The following is a 17,657-nucleotide window of genomic DNA, read 5'->3' as shown; positions in this document are numbered from 1 at the left end:
GATTTCTGTGCATTAATTTTGTATCCTGCTACTTTACTAAAATTCATTGATTAGCTCTAGTAGTTTTCTGGTAGCATCTTTAGGATTCACTATGTATAGTATCATGTCATCTGCAAACAGTGACAGCTTTGCTTCTTCTTTTCAGGTTTGGATTCCCTTTATTTCTTTCTCTTCTCTGATTGCTGTGGCTAAAACTTTCAAAAGTATGTTGAACAATAATGGTGAGAGTGGGCAACCTTGTCTTGTTCCTGATCCTAGTGGAAATGGTTTCAGTTTTTCACCATTGTGGACAATGTTGGCTGTGGGTTTGTCATATATGGTCTTTATTATGTTGAGGAAAGTTCCCTCTATGCCTACTTTCTGGAGGGTTTTTATCATAAATGGGTGTTGGATTTTGTCAAAAGCTTTTTCTGCATCTATTGAGATGATCATATGGTTTTTATTCTTCAGTTTGTAAATATGCTGTATCACATTGATTGATTTGCATATATTGAGAAACCCTTGCATTCCTGGAATAAACTCCTCTTGATTACAGTTTATGATCCTTTTAATGTGCAGTTGGATTCTGTTTGCTAGTATTTTGTTGAGGATTTTTGCATCTATGTTCATCACTGATATTGGCCAGTAGTTTTCTTTCTTTGTGACATCTTTGTCTGTTTTTGGTATCAGGGTGATGTTGGCCTCATAGAACGAGTTTGGGAGTTTTCCTCCCTCTGCTATATTTTGGAAGAGTTTGAGAAGGATAGGTGTTAGCTCTTCTCTAAATGTTTGATAGAATTCGCCTGTGAAGCCATCTGGTCCTGGGCTTTTGTTTGTTGGAAGATTTTTTAATCACAGTTTCAATGTCAGTGCTTGTGATTGGTCAGTTTACATTTTCTATTTCTTCCTGGTTCAGTCTCGGAAGGCAGTGCTTTTCTAAGAATTTGTCTATTTCTTCCAAGTTGTCCATTTTATTGGCATATTGTTGCTTGTAGTAATCTTTCATGTTCCTTTGTATTTCTGCAGTGTCAGTTGTTAGTTCTCCTTTTTCATTTCTAATTCTATTGACTTGAGTCTTCTCCTTTTTTTTCTTGATGAGTATGGCTAATGGTTATCAATTTTGTTTATCTTCTCAGAAAATCAGCTTTTAGTTTTATTGATCTTTGCTATCGTTTCCTTCATTTCTTTTTCATTTATTTCTGATCTGATCTTTATGATTTCTTTCCTTCTTCTAACTTTGGGGTTTTTTTGTTCTCCTTTCTCTAATTGCTTTAGGTGTAAGGTTAGGTTGTTTATTTGAGATGTTTGTTGTTTCTTGATGTAGGATTGTATCGCTATAAAATTCCCTCTTAGAACTGCTTTGGCTGCATCCCATAGGTTTTGGATCATCGTGTTTTTGTTGTCCTTTGTTACTAGGTATTTTCTGATTTCCTCTTTGATTTCTTCAGTAATCTCTTGATTAATAAATAGTGTATTGTTTAACCTCCATGTGTTTGTATTTTCTACAGATTTTTTCCTGCAATTGATATCTAGTCTCACAGCATTGTGGTCAGAAAGATACTTGATAAGATTTCAGTTTTCTTAAATTTACCAAGGCTTGTTTTGTGACCAGAGATAGAATCTATCCTGGAGAATGTTCCATGAGCAGTTGAGAAGAAAGTGTATTCTATTGATTTTGGATGGAATGTCCTATAAATATCAATTAAATCCATCTTGTTTAATGTATCATTTAAAGCATGTGTTTCCTTATTTATTTTTATTTTGGATGATCTGTCCATTGGTACAAGTGGGGTGTTAAAGTCCCCTACTATGATTGTGTTACTGTCGATTTCCCCTTTTATGGCTGTTAGCATTTGCCTTATGTATGAAGAACAGAGGTGCTTCTGTGTTGGGTGAATAAATGTTTACAATTGTTCTATGTTCTTCTTGGATTGATCCCTTGATCATTATGTAGTGTCCTTCTTTGTCTCTTGTAATACTCTTTATTTTAAAGTCTATCTTGTCTGATATGAGAATTGCTAGTTCAGCTTTATTTTGATTTCCATTTGCACGGAATATCTTTTTCCATCGCCTCACTTTCAGTCTGTATGTGTCCCTAGGTCTGAAGTGGGTCTCTTGTATTTGTTTTGTTTTACATCTTTATTGGAGTATAATTGCTTTACAATGATGTGTTATTTTCTGCTTTATAACAAAGTGAATCAGTTATACATATACACATGTTCCCATATCTCTTCCCTCTTGCATCTCCCTCCCTCCCACCCTCCCTATCCCACCCCTCTAGGTGATCACAAAGCACCGAGCTGATCTCCCTGTGCTATGCGCCTGCTTCCCACTAGCTATCTATTTTACGTTTGGTAGTGTATATATGTCCATGCCACTCTCTCGCTTTGTCACAGCTTACCCTTCCCCCTCCTGATATCCTCAAGTCCATTCTCTAGTAGGTCTGTGTCTTTATTCCCGTCTTACCCCTAGGTTCTTCATGACATTTTTTTCCCTTAAATTCCGTATATATGTGTTAGCATATGGTATTTGTCTTTCTCTTTCTGACTTACTTCACTCTGTATGACAGACTCTAGGTCCATCCACCTCATTACACATAGCTCAATTTCGTTTCTTTTATGGTTGAGTAATATTCTTGTAGACAGCATATATATGGGTCTTGTCTTTGTATCCATTCAACCAGTCTGTGTCTTTTAGTTGGAGCATTTAATCCATTTACATTTAAGGTAATTATTGATATGTATGTTCCTATTACCATTTTCTTAATTGTTTTGGGTTTGTTATTTTAGGTCTTTTCCTTCTCTTGTGTTTCCTGCTTAGAGAAGTTCCTTTAGCGTTTGTTGTAAAGGTGGTTTGGTGGTGCTGAATTCTCTTAGCTTTTGCTTCTCTTTAAAGGTTTTCATTTCTCTATCGAATCTGAATGAGATCCTTGCTGGGTACAGTAATCTTGGTTGTAGGTTTTTCCCTTTCATCACTTTAAATATGTCCTGCCACTCGCTTCTGTCTTGCTCACATAGCTCAATTTCGTTTCTTTTATGGTTGAGTAATATTCTTGTAGACAGCATATATATGGGTCTTGTCTTTGTATCCATTCAACCAGTCTGTGTCTTTTAGTTGGAGCATTTAATCCATTTACATTTAAGGTAATTATTGATATGTATGTTCCTATTACCATTTTCTTAATTGTTTTGGGTTTGTTATTTTAGGTCTTTTCCTTCTCTTGTGTTTCCTGCTTAGAGAAGTTCCTTTAGCGTTTGTTGTAAAGGTGGTTTGGTGGTGCTGAATTCTCTTAGCTTTTGCTTCTCTTTAAAGGTTTTCATTTCTCTATCGAATCTGAATGAGATCCTTGCTGGGTACAGTAATCTTGGTTGTAGGTTTTTCCCTTTCATCACTTTAAATATGTCCTGCCACTCGCTTCTGTCTTGCAGAGTTTCTGCTGAAAGATCAACTGTTAACCTTATGGGAATACCCTTGTATATTTTTTGTTGTTTTTTCCTTGCTGCTTTTAATATTTTTTTTTGTATTTAATTTTTGGTAGTTTAATATGTGTCTTGGCATATTTCTCCTTGGATTTATCCTATGTAGTACTCTCTGCACTTCCTAGACTTGATTAACTATTTCCTTTCCCATATTAGGGAAGTTTTCAACTATAATCTCTTCAAATATTTTCTCAGACCCTTTCTTTTTCTTCTCTTCTTCTGGGACCCCTGTAATTCAAATGTTGGTGTATTCAATGTTGTCCCAGGGGTCTCTGAGACCATCCTCAATTTTTTTCATTCTTTTTTCTTTCTTCTGCTCTGCGGTAGTTATTTCCACTATTCTATCTTCCAGGTCACTTATCTTTTCTTCTGCCTCAGTTATTGTGCTATTGATTCCTTCTAGAGAATTTTATATTCATTTATTGTGTTGTTCATCATTGTTTGTTTGCTCTTTAGTTCTTCTAGATCCTTGTTAAATGTTTTTTTTTGTATTTTCTCCATTCTATTTCCAAGATTTTGGATATCTTTACTATCATTACTCTGAATTCTTTTTCAGGTAGACTGCCTGTCTCCTCTTCACTTGTTTTGTCTGGTGGGGTTTTCTCTAGCTCCTTCGTCTGCTGTGTGTTTCTCTGTCTTCTCATTTTGCTTAACTTAGTGTGTTTGGGGTCTCCTTTTTGCAGACTGCAGGTTTGTAGTTCACATTGTTTTGGGTGTCTGCCCCCAGTGGCTAAGTTTGGTTTCTTGGGTTGTGTTGGCTTCCTGGTGGAGGGGACTAGTGCCTGTGTTCTGGCGGATGAGGCTGGATCTTGTCTTTCTGGTGGGCAGGACCGTGTCCGGTGGTGAGTTTTGGAGTGTCTGTGTCCTTATTATGATTTTAGGCAGCCTTTCTGCTAGTGAGTGGGGTAGTATTCCTGTCTTGCTAGCTGTTTGGCAAAGTGTGTCCAGCACTGTAGCTTGCTGGTCATTTAGTGGAGATGGGTCTTGGTTTTGAGATGGAGCTCTCTGGGAGATTTTCGCCATTTGATATTACGTGGAGCTGGGAGGTCTCTGGTGGACCAATGTTCTGGACTTGGCTCTCCCACCTCAGAGGCAGAGGCCTGACACCCGGCTGGATCACCAAGACCCTGTCACCCAGACGGAAAAAGAGAAAAAGGAAAAAAATATATATATCATTGCTCCCAAAGTCCACCATCTCAATTTGGGATGATTCGTTGTGTATTCAGTATTCCCCAGATGCAGGGTGTATCAAGTTGATTTTGGAGATTTAATCCACTGCTCCTGAGGCTGCTGGGAGAAATTTCCCTTTCTCTTCTTTGTTCGCACAGTTCCTGGGGTTCAGCCTTGTATTTGGCCCTGCCTCTGCATGTAGGTCGCCTGAGGGCGTCTGTTCTTTGCTCAGGCAGGACGCGGTTAAAGGAGCAGCTGATTCTGGGGCTCTGTCTCACTCAGGCCAGGTGGGGAGGGGTACAGTTGCGGGGCGAGCCTGCTGCGGCAGAGGCCAGCATGACGTTGCACCAGCCTGAGGCTCGCCGTGCGTTCTCCTGGAGAAGTTATCCTCGGATCACGGGACCCTGGCGTTGGTGGTCTGCACAGGCTCCCGGGAGGGGCAGTGTGGATAGTGATCTGTGCTTGCACACAGGCTTCTTGGTGGCTGCAGCAGCAGCCTTAGCGTCTCATGCCCGTGTCTAGTGTCTGCGCTGATAGCCGTGGCTCGCGCCCATCTCTGGAGCTCATTTAGGAGGTGCTCTGAATCCCCTCGCACACCGCAACACAATGGCCTCTTGCCTCTTAGGCAGGTCCAGGCTTTTCCCCGGACTCCCTCCCGGATAGCTGTGGCACACTAGCCCCTTCAGGCTGTGTTCACACAGTCAACCCCAGTCCTCTCCCTGGGATCTGACCTCTGAAGCCCGAGCCTCAGCTCCCAGCCCCGCCCATCCCGGCAGGTGAGCAGGCAGTTTCTCTCATGCTGGTGCATGCTGGTCTGCACCCGTCCTCTGTGCGGGAATCTCCCTGCTTTGCCCTCCGCGCCCCTGTTGCTGCTCTCTCCTCCGTGGCTCCGAAGCTTTCCCTTTCGCCACCCCCAGTCTCTGCCCGCGAAGGGGCTTCCTAGTGTGTGGAAACCTTTCCTCCTTCACAGCTCCCTCCCACTGGTACAGGTCCCGTTCCCATTCTTTTGTGTGTTTTTTCTTTTTTCTTTTGCCCTACCCAGGTACGTGGGAGGTCTGAGGTCTTCTGCCAGCATGCAGTAGGTGTTCTGTAGGAGTTGGTCCACGTGTAGATGTATTTCTGATGTATTTGTGGGGAGGAAGGTCATCTCCATGTCTTACTCTTCTGCCATATTGAAGGTCTCCCCCAATATTATGTCTTGAAGGAGCAGTTTTCAGAGCCAGACTTCTTAGAATTATTTGGTGGCTGCTACCATTTGATTTGTGTGTGCCTATGAACCAAGGACACAGGGGAGTTTTAAAATGAGAGCAACTTGCTGGTATTCCACTTTGTTATTCTTTCTTTTCTCACTTTTATTCCCTTGTTGGTCTTCGATTCTGGGCATGAAATATTAGTTATGTTGACAATTTATTTACATACCATGATTAATCTAAGTTAGGGGCTTCTCTGGGCTCTATTAAAACAGCATGTCTAACAAATGAAATGCTGGCCCAGGGGAGCAATTTCATGTACTGTAAACCTAGTTAACTGTGTTATTGAAGATAAATGCTGTCAGCCAGATTTAAGGCTCAGAGATACCTGAGAGATACTCGGTATTCGCTGGCATAAACCCCAAGTTGAATGGCTGTCACCAGTCATCAGTTTACTCTTTCAAGGTCATCAGGTGCAATTACATGAAGAGGAAGTTTATGAATGTACTCGTGGCTCAATGTTTGCTGTAACCAAATTGGTCTCCCATTGTGGCTTAACAGCAAAAACATGTAGAATTTACAGTTCAGACTCTTTGCCCTTCCAACCGGCTTTTCCTTGTTCTTGCTTTCACAGCTTCCCACCTCACCTTTGCCCTCTGACCTGTTTTGAACACATACTGGGGACCTGATCTTGGCTTTATCCTTTGGACCTGATTTTTAGGTATTTTCCCTCTGACCCCACCTTTTTTCTTCCTTACTCTTTGCCCTAGTCCCTAGGGACCTGTTGTCTAGACCTGGATATAAAATACATTATGTTCAGTCAGGATTAAGATAGGCTGAATAAATATGTTTTCTCACCAAATACATGGCTTTTAAGGTTATTTTGAACTAATGGAAATGATACTGTATTATCGCTGTGGTTCTATCCCTAACAGCTCAAAAGCAAGAGGCATAGAGTATAGAGTAGTAATTTATATAGTCTCTGGAGACAGCCTACCTGGATCTGGAACTCACGTCTGTATTTCTTGGCTATGTAACTTTGGGAAAGTCACTTAATTTTTCTGTGCTCAGTTTCCTCATCTGTATAGTGGGAATGATGATAAGATAGCTGCTTCACAGGGTTACATGAGAAATATTAACTATTTGTTGTAGTTCGTTACAGAAAAAATTTATTGAGGGTTTTCTATGTCAGGCATTATGCTAGATGTTGAGGATAAAGTGAGCACAAGATGCAATTTCTTCCCCCAAAGTGCTCACTTTTATTGGGAGAAAGAAACAAAAAGGCAGCAATAACCTAGTGTCATAAGTCTGTGGGAGGAGTAAGACAAGATGCTTTGAGAGCACATAGGAGCCTAACTTAACCCAGCCCTGGGCAATCCAGGAAGGCTTCTTTGAGGAAGTGACATGACGCTAAGTCCTGAAAGATGAGAAGGTGTGAGCCAGGCAGAGTGGATATTGCGCTGTAAGCAAAGACAGCAACACATGCTGAGGTTTGGAGGCAGAAGAAAGGATAGGTCACACTCGGAGGAACAGTAAGTGGTTCAGTGGAGCAATTGTGGTAGAGCCTTGGACGAGAAAGGTGTATAAGGATGAGGCTCTGAGGGAAGGAGCCAGCTGAGGGCATCAGGAGGCAGAAGGACTAGATGGAAATCAGGGTCTGGAGAGGGGAGGTAGAAGAAGTGGCTGGTCAGTGTCCACAAGGTCCAGAAGAGGTAACAGATGGAAAACCCAGCAGAAGAGTGAAATGAGTCAAATAAGGATATTTACATCAGAAAACTGGTGGTACCCATTTCACAAGGTGTTACATGGGAGAGACCAGTGAAGACAGTGCCCCACTGAGAACAGTGCCGGAGATGGGGAAAGGGGAATGGACCAAGGGCTGCTGGAGGAGCCAGCTATGGATCTGCAGCCAAAGGCTAATTAACGGAATGAGGGCAACAGAGCAGAAGCAGCAGCCACGCTGGTATGAGTAGTTCCAGCGAGCTGTGAACTAGCTCTTTCACTGTTCCTGAGCACAGGATGGGTGCCGGGATGTGAGGGAGGCTTCGAGCATGCTGAGAGTAAGGTGGAATTTGATGTCAAGTTGCTCAAACTGTATTAGCCTGAAATATGTTCCTACCCCAGAGAGGCTAATAATTTGTCTCTTTCCAAATTAATAGTCTTTAAATATTTGTCCAAAATGTATTTGTAGAGAAGGTTGACGACTGCATTTGAGGAAGGGAAAATAGTTTTTCCCCAATTGTCCCAGCAATTCACCTGTGGCCCACGGTGATTCCCAGCACTATACTTAACAAGACCCACTCTTTCTTAGATGAGTCATGCACGTTGCTTGAGGTCTCATCCTATTTTTCACCTCAGGAATTTTAATACTGTTCCTCCTAACTCCATACAGTTGTCTCCTTGACAAAAGTTTCAGCATATGTAATTTCCCCCATCATGTGACATTTGCAGTGATGTTTTACCTCAGGGTGACATTAACGATATTTAATACTCAGTACTATACACATACCATAGACCAATCAGAATGGTGGCTGCCTTAGTGCAGAGCAAGGCCTGGATGCCCTGCTGGGCCAGACATTAAACCTTCTGTTTCTGGTTGGTGAAGAAGTCCAGAGGTGGGTAAGCTGGGGTGAGGGACTTCTGGAAGTCCCAGGGGAGAAACTAGGGAGACCAGAATGGTGGTCTAGAGATGTGGGCTCAGGAAAACCGTATGGAAGTATTTCAACATTTTAACTACTGGAACAATTACGCTATGCATATCTGTTAAATATCAGTGCTAGTTTTGACACGCATCAAAGGTTGGTACCGTGGTAAACTACTTAGCTCTGTTATTTTCTGAGTCCAGCTGTGGGCTTCCATGATGCTGAGAGGAGATGTGCAGGGGCAGAAAGGCAGAGAGATAATCCACCTGTGATGCGTTGGGTTTATACTTGAGAAGGAAAACACATCCCCACAAACACATACGTGTGTACATGTGTGCATGTGTGTGTGTGTATTTGCACTAATTACCAGAGAACTGAAAATTCCCTTCCTCTGTATCTTTCTATTCCTTCTTACCTACAAGACCAAGAAGGAGATGTCTTGGAACTCAAATTCACTTGACTGTGAAAGCAGATCTAAGTGTAGCTCAAGCCCTTAAGTGAAAGAGGTAGAAATAACCCCAAAGTGGCCAAAATTCTGCTGCCATCTCCTCTGGTGGTGAGCCAAAGCTTAAAAACTGCATCACCATTTTTTTTTTTTTTAGCAAAATGGCTGATTGCTGTGAGTCACAGAGAAGAGCCATAGTCTTTATCTTAAAATCAGAGGTTGCTATGCAATTCACTAGGGAACCCCCAGGGGCAGCTTTGATCTGGTCACACCTCTGCCCACCCACTTGGGTTGACTTTTCCTCCAAAGTCTTCCTGTTACACAGTTTTTCAAGAGTGAGAGATTCAATGTATCCTGTGAAAATAGTTTTGACAGAATTACTGTTTACATTTTTGCAGCTCAAGTGCATGGGATATTTCTTCAACTTTCCTCATCACAGGCAACAAGACTTAGTGGTGAGTACTTTCATTATGTTGTTATTATAATAATAATGCAAACATGTAATCTGTTCTCCTATCCCATGTGTTTCTTTAATGCTAATTCACTCAAATGAATTGTGTTATAAAATAAACTGAAACATATTAAAACTGTTGAGAGTTTAAGCAACAATTTGAATCAGGCCTCATCAAACCAGAAGTGTCCAGCATGCTCTACCAACAGGAGCTGGGGAAAGACTTTTTTTTAAAAATTAATTAATTAATTAATCTATTTTTGGCTGTGTTGGGTCTTCATTGCTGTGTGCGGGCTTTCTCTAGTTGTGGCGAGCAGGGGCTACTCTTTGTTGTGGTGCGTGGGCTTCTGGTTGCAGTGGCCTCTCCTGCTGCGGAGCATGGGCTCTAGGTATGTGGGCTTCAGTAGCTGTGGCACGCGGGCTCAGCTGTTGTGGCTCATGCGCTCCAGAGTGCAGGCTCAGTAGTTGTGGTGCATGGGCCTAGTTGCTTCCTGGCATGTGGGATCTTCCCGGACCAGGGCTCGGACCCGTGTCCCCTGCACTGGCAGGTGGATTCCCAGCCACTACACCACCAGGGAAGCCCCTAGGGGAAAGACTTTAACAGAGAAGTAGAAGCAAAGCAAGGAACTTATTTGATTGGCTATAGTTTAAGCAGTTGCTTTATTTGGGGAAGACTAGTTGGCTGTTTGTGATTGGTTTCCTTAGGTTTTCATTTCTTAACCTTGAGACATTTACAGGCTTAGGTTTTGGTTTGCTTAGTAGTCTGCTAACATGTTAGAGCCACCTCATTCTGTTGGCTTCATTGTTTGATTAACTTAACATATGTATTTGTAAATTGGAGAATGGGGTCAGTATGTTGTGGAAGTTGAGTGGGTTCATACATAATTTTCCTCAGCATGTTAATGTTTTAAAGCCAAGCTTTCTCACAATTAGAGAAAAAGCTTCTCAGTATATTAAAACTTAAGATAAAGCTAAAAATTCTGCAGAAATACCTTTCCTTTGTATAAAATGTAGCTTGTTATAGGCTTCAAGAATTGCTGCATTTTCTACGTTAAGCTCTCTGGGTAGTTGCAGGTAGAGAGGAAGAAGCCAAAAGATATTTACTCCATGTTAAAAGAGAAATTAATGATAAATTAGGCTGTTCTTGGATTGTATTTTAAGTTTTGGATAAACTGATTTCTATGGAACTGTCTTCAAGGACATTCATTTCAAAAGTAGAAGGAAGTATGATTTTAGTGTAAAAGGCCATACAATTTGAATGACTGAGATTCTATGTCAAATGCCCATGGAAATTTAACCATACTAGCATAATTTCTTATTAGGATTCTAACTGGTTTTGTTAGGGTGCTGATTTCAAAGTTGTATTTTTTTAATTGAGATATAGTTGATTATATTAGTTTGGGTATACAACATAGTGATTCAAAATGTTGATAAATTCCATATAAAGTTATTATAAAATATTGGTTATATTCTATGCACTGTACAATATATCCTTGTAGCTTAATTATTTTATACATAGTAGTTTGTGCCTCTTAATATCCTACCCCTATCCTGACCCTCCCCTCTCCCCTCTCCCCACCGGTAACTGATAGTTTGTTCTCTATATCTGTGAGCTTGTTTCTGTTTTGTTATGTTCATTAATTTGTTTTATTTTGTAGATTCCACCTATAAGTGATAACATACAGTATTTGCCTTTTTCTGTCTGACTTATTTCACTAAGCATAATATGCTCCAGGTCCATTCCACATTGTTGCAAATGGCAAAATTTTCATTCTTTTATGGCTGAGTAGTATTCCATTTTGTATATACACCATATCTTCTTTATCCATTCATTTGTTGATGAATGCTATGTTGCTTCCATATCTTGGTTATTATAAATAATGCTGCTATGAACATTGGGGTATATTTATCTTTTCCAATTAGTGTTTTCTTTTTCTTCAGATACATACCCAGGAATTAAATTGGTGCATCATATTGTAGTTCTATTTTTAATTTTTTGAGGAACATCCATACCATTTTCCATAGTGGATGTAGAAATTTATATTCCCACCAACAGTGTACAAGGGTTCCCTTTTCTCCACATCCTCACCAACATCTGTTATCTGTTATTGTGGTCTTTTTGATGATAGCCATTCTGATACATGTGAGGTGATATCTCATTGTGGTTTTGATTTGCATTTCTCTAATAACTTGTGATGTTGAGCATCTTTTCATGTGCCTGTTAGCTATCTGTATGCCTTCTTTGGAAAAATGTCTACTCAGGTCTTCTGCCCATTTTTCAATTGGGTTTTTTTTTTGATATTGAATTTTATGAGCTGTTTATATATTTTGGATATTATCCCTTTATTGGTCATATTATTTGCAAATACTTTCTCCCATTCTGTATGTAGTCTTTTCATTCTGTCTATGGTTTCCTTTGCTGTGCAAAAACTTTTAAGTTTAATTAGGTCCTATTTATTTATTTTTGCTTTTGTTTCCTTTGCCTTAGGAAACAGACTCGAAAAAATATTGCTACGATTTATGTCAAAGTGTATTCTGCCTATGTTTTCGTATAGGAGTTTTATGGTTTACAGTCTTACATTTAGGTATTTAATCCATTTTGAGTTTACTTTTTTTTAATGGTATGAGAAAATGTTCTAACTTCATTCTTTTACATGTAGCTGTCTAGTTTTTCCAGCACCACGTATTGAAGAGAATGTCTTTTCCCTATTGTGTATTCTTACCTCCTTTGTTGTAGATTAATTGACCATAAGTGCATTGGTTATTTCTGGGCTCTCTCTTCTGTTCCATTGATCTATGATCTGTTTTTGTGTTAGTACCATACTGTTTTGATTACTGTAGCTTTGTAGTATGGTGTGAAGTCAGGGAACATGATACCTCCAGCTCTGTTCTTCTTCTCAAGTTTGCTTTAGCTATTCTGGATCTTTTGTGTTTCCATACAAATTTTAGATTTGTTCCATTTCTATGAAAAATATCATTGGTATTTTGGTAAAGATTGCATTGAAGCCATAGATTACCTTGGGTAATATGGTCATTTTAACAACTTAAATTCTTCCAATCCATGCACACAGTATAGCTTTCCATCTGTTTGTGTCCTTAATTTCTTTCATCAGCGTCTTATATTTTTCTAAGAACAAGTCCTTTACCTCCTTAGGTAGGTTTATTCCTAGGTATTTTATTCTCTTTGATGTGATGGTAAATGTATTGTTTTTCTTAATTTCTCTTTCTGATAGGTCATTGTTAGTATATAGAAATGCAATACACTTCTTTATATTAATATTGTATCCTGCAACTTTACCAAATTCATTGACAAGATCTAGTAGTTTTCTGGTGGTGTCTTTAGGATTTTCTATGTATTGTATCATCTGTAAATGAAGTCAGGTTTACTTCTTCCTTTCTGAGTTGGAGTCCTTCTATTTCTTTTTCTTGTCTGATTACTGTGGCCAGGACTTACCTTACTATGTTGAATAAAAGTGGCAGGAGTGTGCATTTTTGTCTTGTCCCTGATCTCAGAAGGAATGCTTCCAGTTTTTCACCATTGAGTATGATGTTAGCTGTGGGCTTATCATATACAGCCTTTACTATGTTGAGGCATGTTCCTTTATACCCACTTTGTGGAGAGTTTTTTCATAAATGGATGATGAATTTTGTAAAAAGTTTCATCTGCATCTATTGAGATAATCATATGGTTTTTATTCTTCATTTTGTTAATGATGTGTATTACATTGATTGGCTTGTGAATATTGGACCATCCTTGCATCCCTGGGATAAATCCCACTTGATCATGGTGTATGATCCTTTTAATGTATTATTGCATTTGTTTGGTTAATATTTTGTTGGAGAATTTTTACATCTATGTTCATCAGTGATATTGGCCTATAATTTCCTTTTTTTGTGTGATAGCTTTGGTTTTGATATCAGGGTAATACTGGCTTTGTAGAATGAGTTCAGAAGAGTTCCTTCCTCTGAAAACCTTTGAAATAGTTTGAGAAGGATAGGTGTTAACTCTTCTGTAAATGTTTGGTAGAATTTGCCTGTGAAGCCATCTGGCCCTGGATGTTTGTTTGTTGGGAGATTTATTACTGATTCAATTTCATTACTAGTAATTGTTCTGTTCATATTTTCTATTTCTTCCTAGTTCAGTCTCAAGAGAGTGTACATTTCTAGGTATTTGTCCATTTCTTCTAGGTTGTCCATTTTATTGCTGTATGGTTGTTTGTACTAGTCTTATATGATCCTTTGTGTTTCTTTGGTGTTGGTTGTAACTTCTTTTTTGTTTCTGATTTTATTGCTTTGGGCCCTCTCCTTTTTTCTTGATGAGTCTGGCTAAAAGTTTATCAGTTTTGTTTATTTTTCCAAACAACCAGCTCTTAGTTTCATTGATCTTTTCTATTGTTTTTTGGGTTTGTTTTTGTCTCCATTTCATTTATTTCTGCTCTGATCTTTCTTTTTTTCTTTCCACTCACTTTGGGTTTTGTTTGCTCTTCTTTTTCTAGCTCTTTTAGGTTAAAGTTAGGTTGTTTATCTGAGGTTTTCCTTGTCTCCTGCGGCAGGCTTGTATCACTATAAACTTCCCTCTTAGAACTGCTTTTGCTGCATCCTATACATATTTGATTCTTGTGTTTCATATTCATTTATCTCCAGGTATTTTTAAATTTCTCCTTTGATTTATTTAGTGATCCATTTGTTGTTTAATAGCATATTGCTTAGCCTCCATGTGTTTGCATTTTTTGAAGTTTTTTTTTATAGTTGATTTCTAGTCTCATAGCACTGTAGTCAGAAAAGATACTTGATATGATTTCAAATTTACTGAGAATCGCTTTGTATCCTAGCATGTGATCTATCCTGGAGAATGTTCCATGTGCACTTGAAAAGATTGTATATTCTGCTGCTCTGAATGTAATGTTCTATATATATCTATTAAGTCTGTTTAGTCTAATGTGTGATTTAAGGCCAGTGCTTCATTATTGATTTTCTGTCTGGGATTTCTGTCTATTGATGTAAGTGGGGTGTTGAAGTCCCCTACTATTATTATGTTACTGTCAATCTCTCCCTTTATGTCTGTTAGTGTTTGCTTTATGTATTTAGGTGCTCCTATGTTGGATATCTGTCTATCTATCTATATTTATTTATTTACAATTGTTATATCTTCTACTTGGAATGATCTCTTGATCATTATGCAAGGTCCTTCTTTGTTTCTTGTTAGGGTCTTTGTTTTAAAGTCTATTTTGTCTGATAGAAGTATTGTTACTCTGGCTTTCTTTTTTTTTTTTTTTTTTTTTGCGGTACGCGGGCCTCTCACTGTTGTGGCCTTTCCCGTTGCGGAGCTCAGGCTCCAGCCGCGCAGCCTCAGCGGCCGTGGCTCACGGGCCCAGCCGCTCCGCGGCATGTGGGATCTTCCCAGACCGGGGCACGAACCCGCGTCCCCTGCATAGGCAGGCGGACTCTCAACCACTGCGCCACCAGGGAAGCCCACTCTGGCTTTCTTTTGATGTCCATTTGCATGGAATACCTTTTTCCATCCCCTCACTTTCAGTCTGTGTGTGTCTTTAGATCTGAAGTCTCTTTTAGGCAACATATATATGGGTCTTATATGTGTGTGTGTATACAGTCTGGGGGGAGGGGCAGTGGTTAGAGCAGGATTATTTAACTCAGGAAGGAGTCAGAAATGTCCATGACCACATATTTCTTCCAGTGAGGTGGTATCCTTCAAAAACCCATCTTTTACCATCCTCTATAAGTAAATGCTTCCTCTTCTTTAGGCACAAATGCAATTGTTACCATTAATAAAAGTCTGCTTACCTTTCTAAGGTCATCTTTTCTAAGAACTTTTCAGTACTTTGAGGTTGATTGATCTTCAGACTTGACTTGAAACACTGTCTTGTACCACCTTAGGCACTCTGCTCACAAAAACAAATTTTAAAATAATGTGTGGAGAAAACAATCTTTCCAAAGCCACATTTCACCATGAGTTCCAAATTTATGTCTGCCACTGACCTGTGTAGAAAAGGAACTTGGCCTTTCTAAGTTTGTTCTCTAGTTTACAATGTGAATAAATACAACTCATATTATCCAAAACCTTTCTGGGGGAAAACGGGTCCATTGGGCCCAATTAAGCTGATCATAGCTGCCCCTCTTACCTAACAGGTGATTTTATAGCTTATAGTTCTTGGCATTTGTCTATCTTTACGCATTTCTAAGTAAAGATAAGTATACAAGGCATTGATACTGACCTTTGTAATAATTTTTTAACTCTATAGTGTATGTGTTCTTAATATGCGTGAGGTGAAGGCGAGTTTAGGCTTTCTGTTTTGGCCTCATCTAATCAGATTTACCTGCAGACTTCTGGTTTATTTCTACTGTAGTCTAGTTTCTGTTCTTCTCTACCTTCTGTTCATAAGTTTTTTCAAACTAGGGCAGAGAGCAAACAACATCTGCCCTGGAATCAGTGACCCCAATCCTGTCCTTAGAGAGCACTGGTTTGCCCTTCCTTCTTTGGTAGACTTCTAGACCTGAAGATTGGTTTTCTCTCCTTGGTTTTAGTAGAGCCTCTGGCCTTGATCCTTTATCTTCTTTATTCTGTATTTGTTGAATGAATGAACAAGTACACATAGCTCAGTCTAATCCCCCAACCCTGCCCCTAAAATAAATCAAGGGACTTGATTTTTGGCTGCCTAAGAGAAATGTTTTAATAAAATATCTCTAGAAAATCAAATTTAAAGTCATATACAGCCTACAACATATATTTTGCCTTATTGTGGGTAAAGTGCATTCATTTTTCAAGGTAGATGAATCATAGGATAATTTAAAACAATTTAGCCATGAAAATCTCTGTAGCATGTGCAGAACTAAGATTAAATTTAAGGCAATAATAATTCCCTGTCAGGAGAAAATGGATATATTTCATCAAGGTACTTCACTTGAAAAGTAATTGACTCACCATTTCTATTCACATTACCATCTGAACATTGTAAAACTAAATTTAAAACTATGGGATTGTAATATGGTTTTCTGAAAAGTCTATTTTAATTGTCAAACTTGAATATGAGACTTTGCATCTAAAATAAGTTCTTTTTTCAAAAGTAGGAAAGCACTAAATTATATTTAGGGAAACATAATACCATTTTTGGTATTAAATAGAAGTACTACATCTTGTCATAAAATTTTAACTAGAAAATTCTGGGAATGGAATTTTTTTAATATTTCTCTCAAAACAAACTTAAGAACATATCTTTCTTAAGCTACAGACCTAGACATGCAAAAATTGTATTTTTTTGGTATCTTGGGTCCCAAATACACCCAATGATAGAGACTTACTTTTAGAAATTCAGGAGTCAATGCAAGGTTTTATTAGTGAATTCCGGGATTCTCTTATCTCTTGTTCAGGGTTTATTTACTATCTAGAAGTGGGGAGAGGGCTTTATGTTACACACAGATGCGGGAGGTTGGAGACGGGACCATTCCTCTAACAGAATTCATCCTTGCTGGCATTCCCTTCTCATAAAAATAATATTACTCATTTATGTTATCACTGCCAGATTTCATGCTCCTGAGTATATATGGCCAGAAAAATGCAGTGATAGTCTCCTTGTTACAGCAGATCAGGGAATCTAATAACCTTGGTCCATTGCAATATAAAAAGTGGGAGTTTGGAAGTGAATCCAATTTAAGCTTCTCCCACAGAGAGAACTTGGTGTTTGTTGGATGAATGAATGAAAGGATGAATGAGTAAATAAGTAAATGTTTCTATTGCTACAGTTTTGAGGACCAGGAGGCTATTTATCCCCTTTCCATGTAACAGAACTGGTCTAAGTTTATTTATCACTTGCTCTCTTCTCAGCTGTCAGAGGACTTGCTGCTTGCCATTTACCTGTGCTGTCCTTGCCACTGGTCTCCTTTACTCTTCCTGGTTTTTTTCTTCTTTTTATTTCCTTTGGCTCTTGTTCTTTCTCCCATGTGCCTCAACTTTCCTAAGAAAAGGTTAATAGTTCATTGCCCTTTTCAGCAAGACAAATCATGCATTACTGGCCCCAGTGTAAGACACAGCGCTGTGTTCTTTGGCTCCTTGTGACTGTGCATCTTCTGCTTCAACACTGGGAAGGCATGTCCTAATTGTTCTAGTTCCAGGGCTCATGAGGCAGATTGCCAGAAAACAGAGGTTGTACTCACCGTTCTGGTTGCATACATAAGGAAAAATCAGCATCTGTGTGTAGGTCTGCTGTGTCATGCTTGTAGGTTGTTTGAACACAAACCTATAGAATCCAGGCTGGAAAAACAAAACAAAACCAAACGAGGAAAAAC

At 39.2% G+C, this 17,657-nt stretch overlaps 1 protein-coding gene across 1 annotated transcript in view; it reads left to right on the top strand.

Moving 5' to 3' along the window:
• Positions 1 to 17,657, top strand: part of ERAP1 (endoplasmic reticulum aminopeptidase 1) — a 125,906-nt gene that overhangs the window by 26,902 nt on the left and 81,347 nt on the right. Inside the window, exon 2 of the mRNA XM_024737666.1 lies at positions 9,304 to 9,360. The gene's annotated coding sequence lies outside the window, so the exon portion shown is untranslated. The remainder of the gene's footprint in view (positions 1 to 9,303; positions 9,361 to 17,657) is intronic.

Source organism: Neophocaena asiaeorientalis, unplaced genomic scaffold (assembly GCF_003031525.2).
Source record: "Neophocaena asiaeorientalis asiaeorientalis breed wild unplaced genomic scaffold, Neophocaena_asiaeorientalis_V1.1 scaffold573, whole genome shotgun sequence".
NCBI lineage: Eukaryota > Metazoa > Chordata > Mammalia > Artiodactyla > Phocoenidae > Neophocaena > Neophocaena asiaeorientalis.
This window is presented reverse-complemented; position numbering and strand designations above follow the sequence as displayed.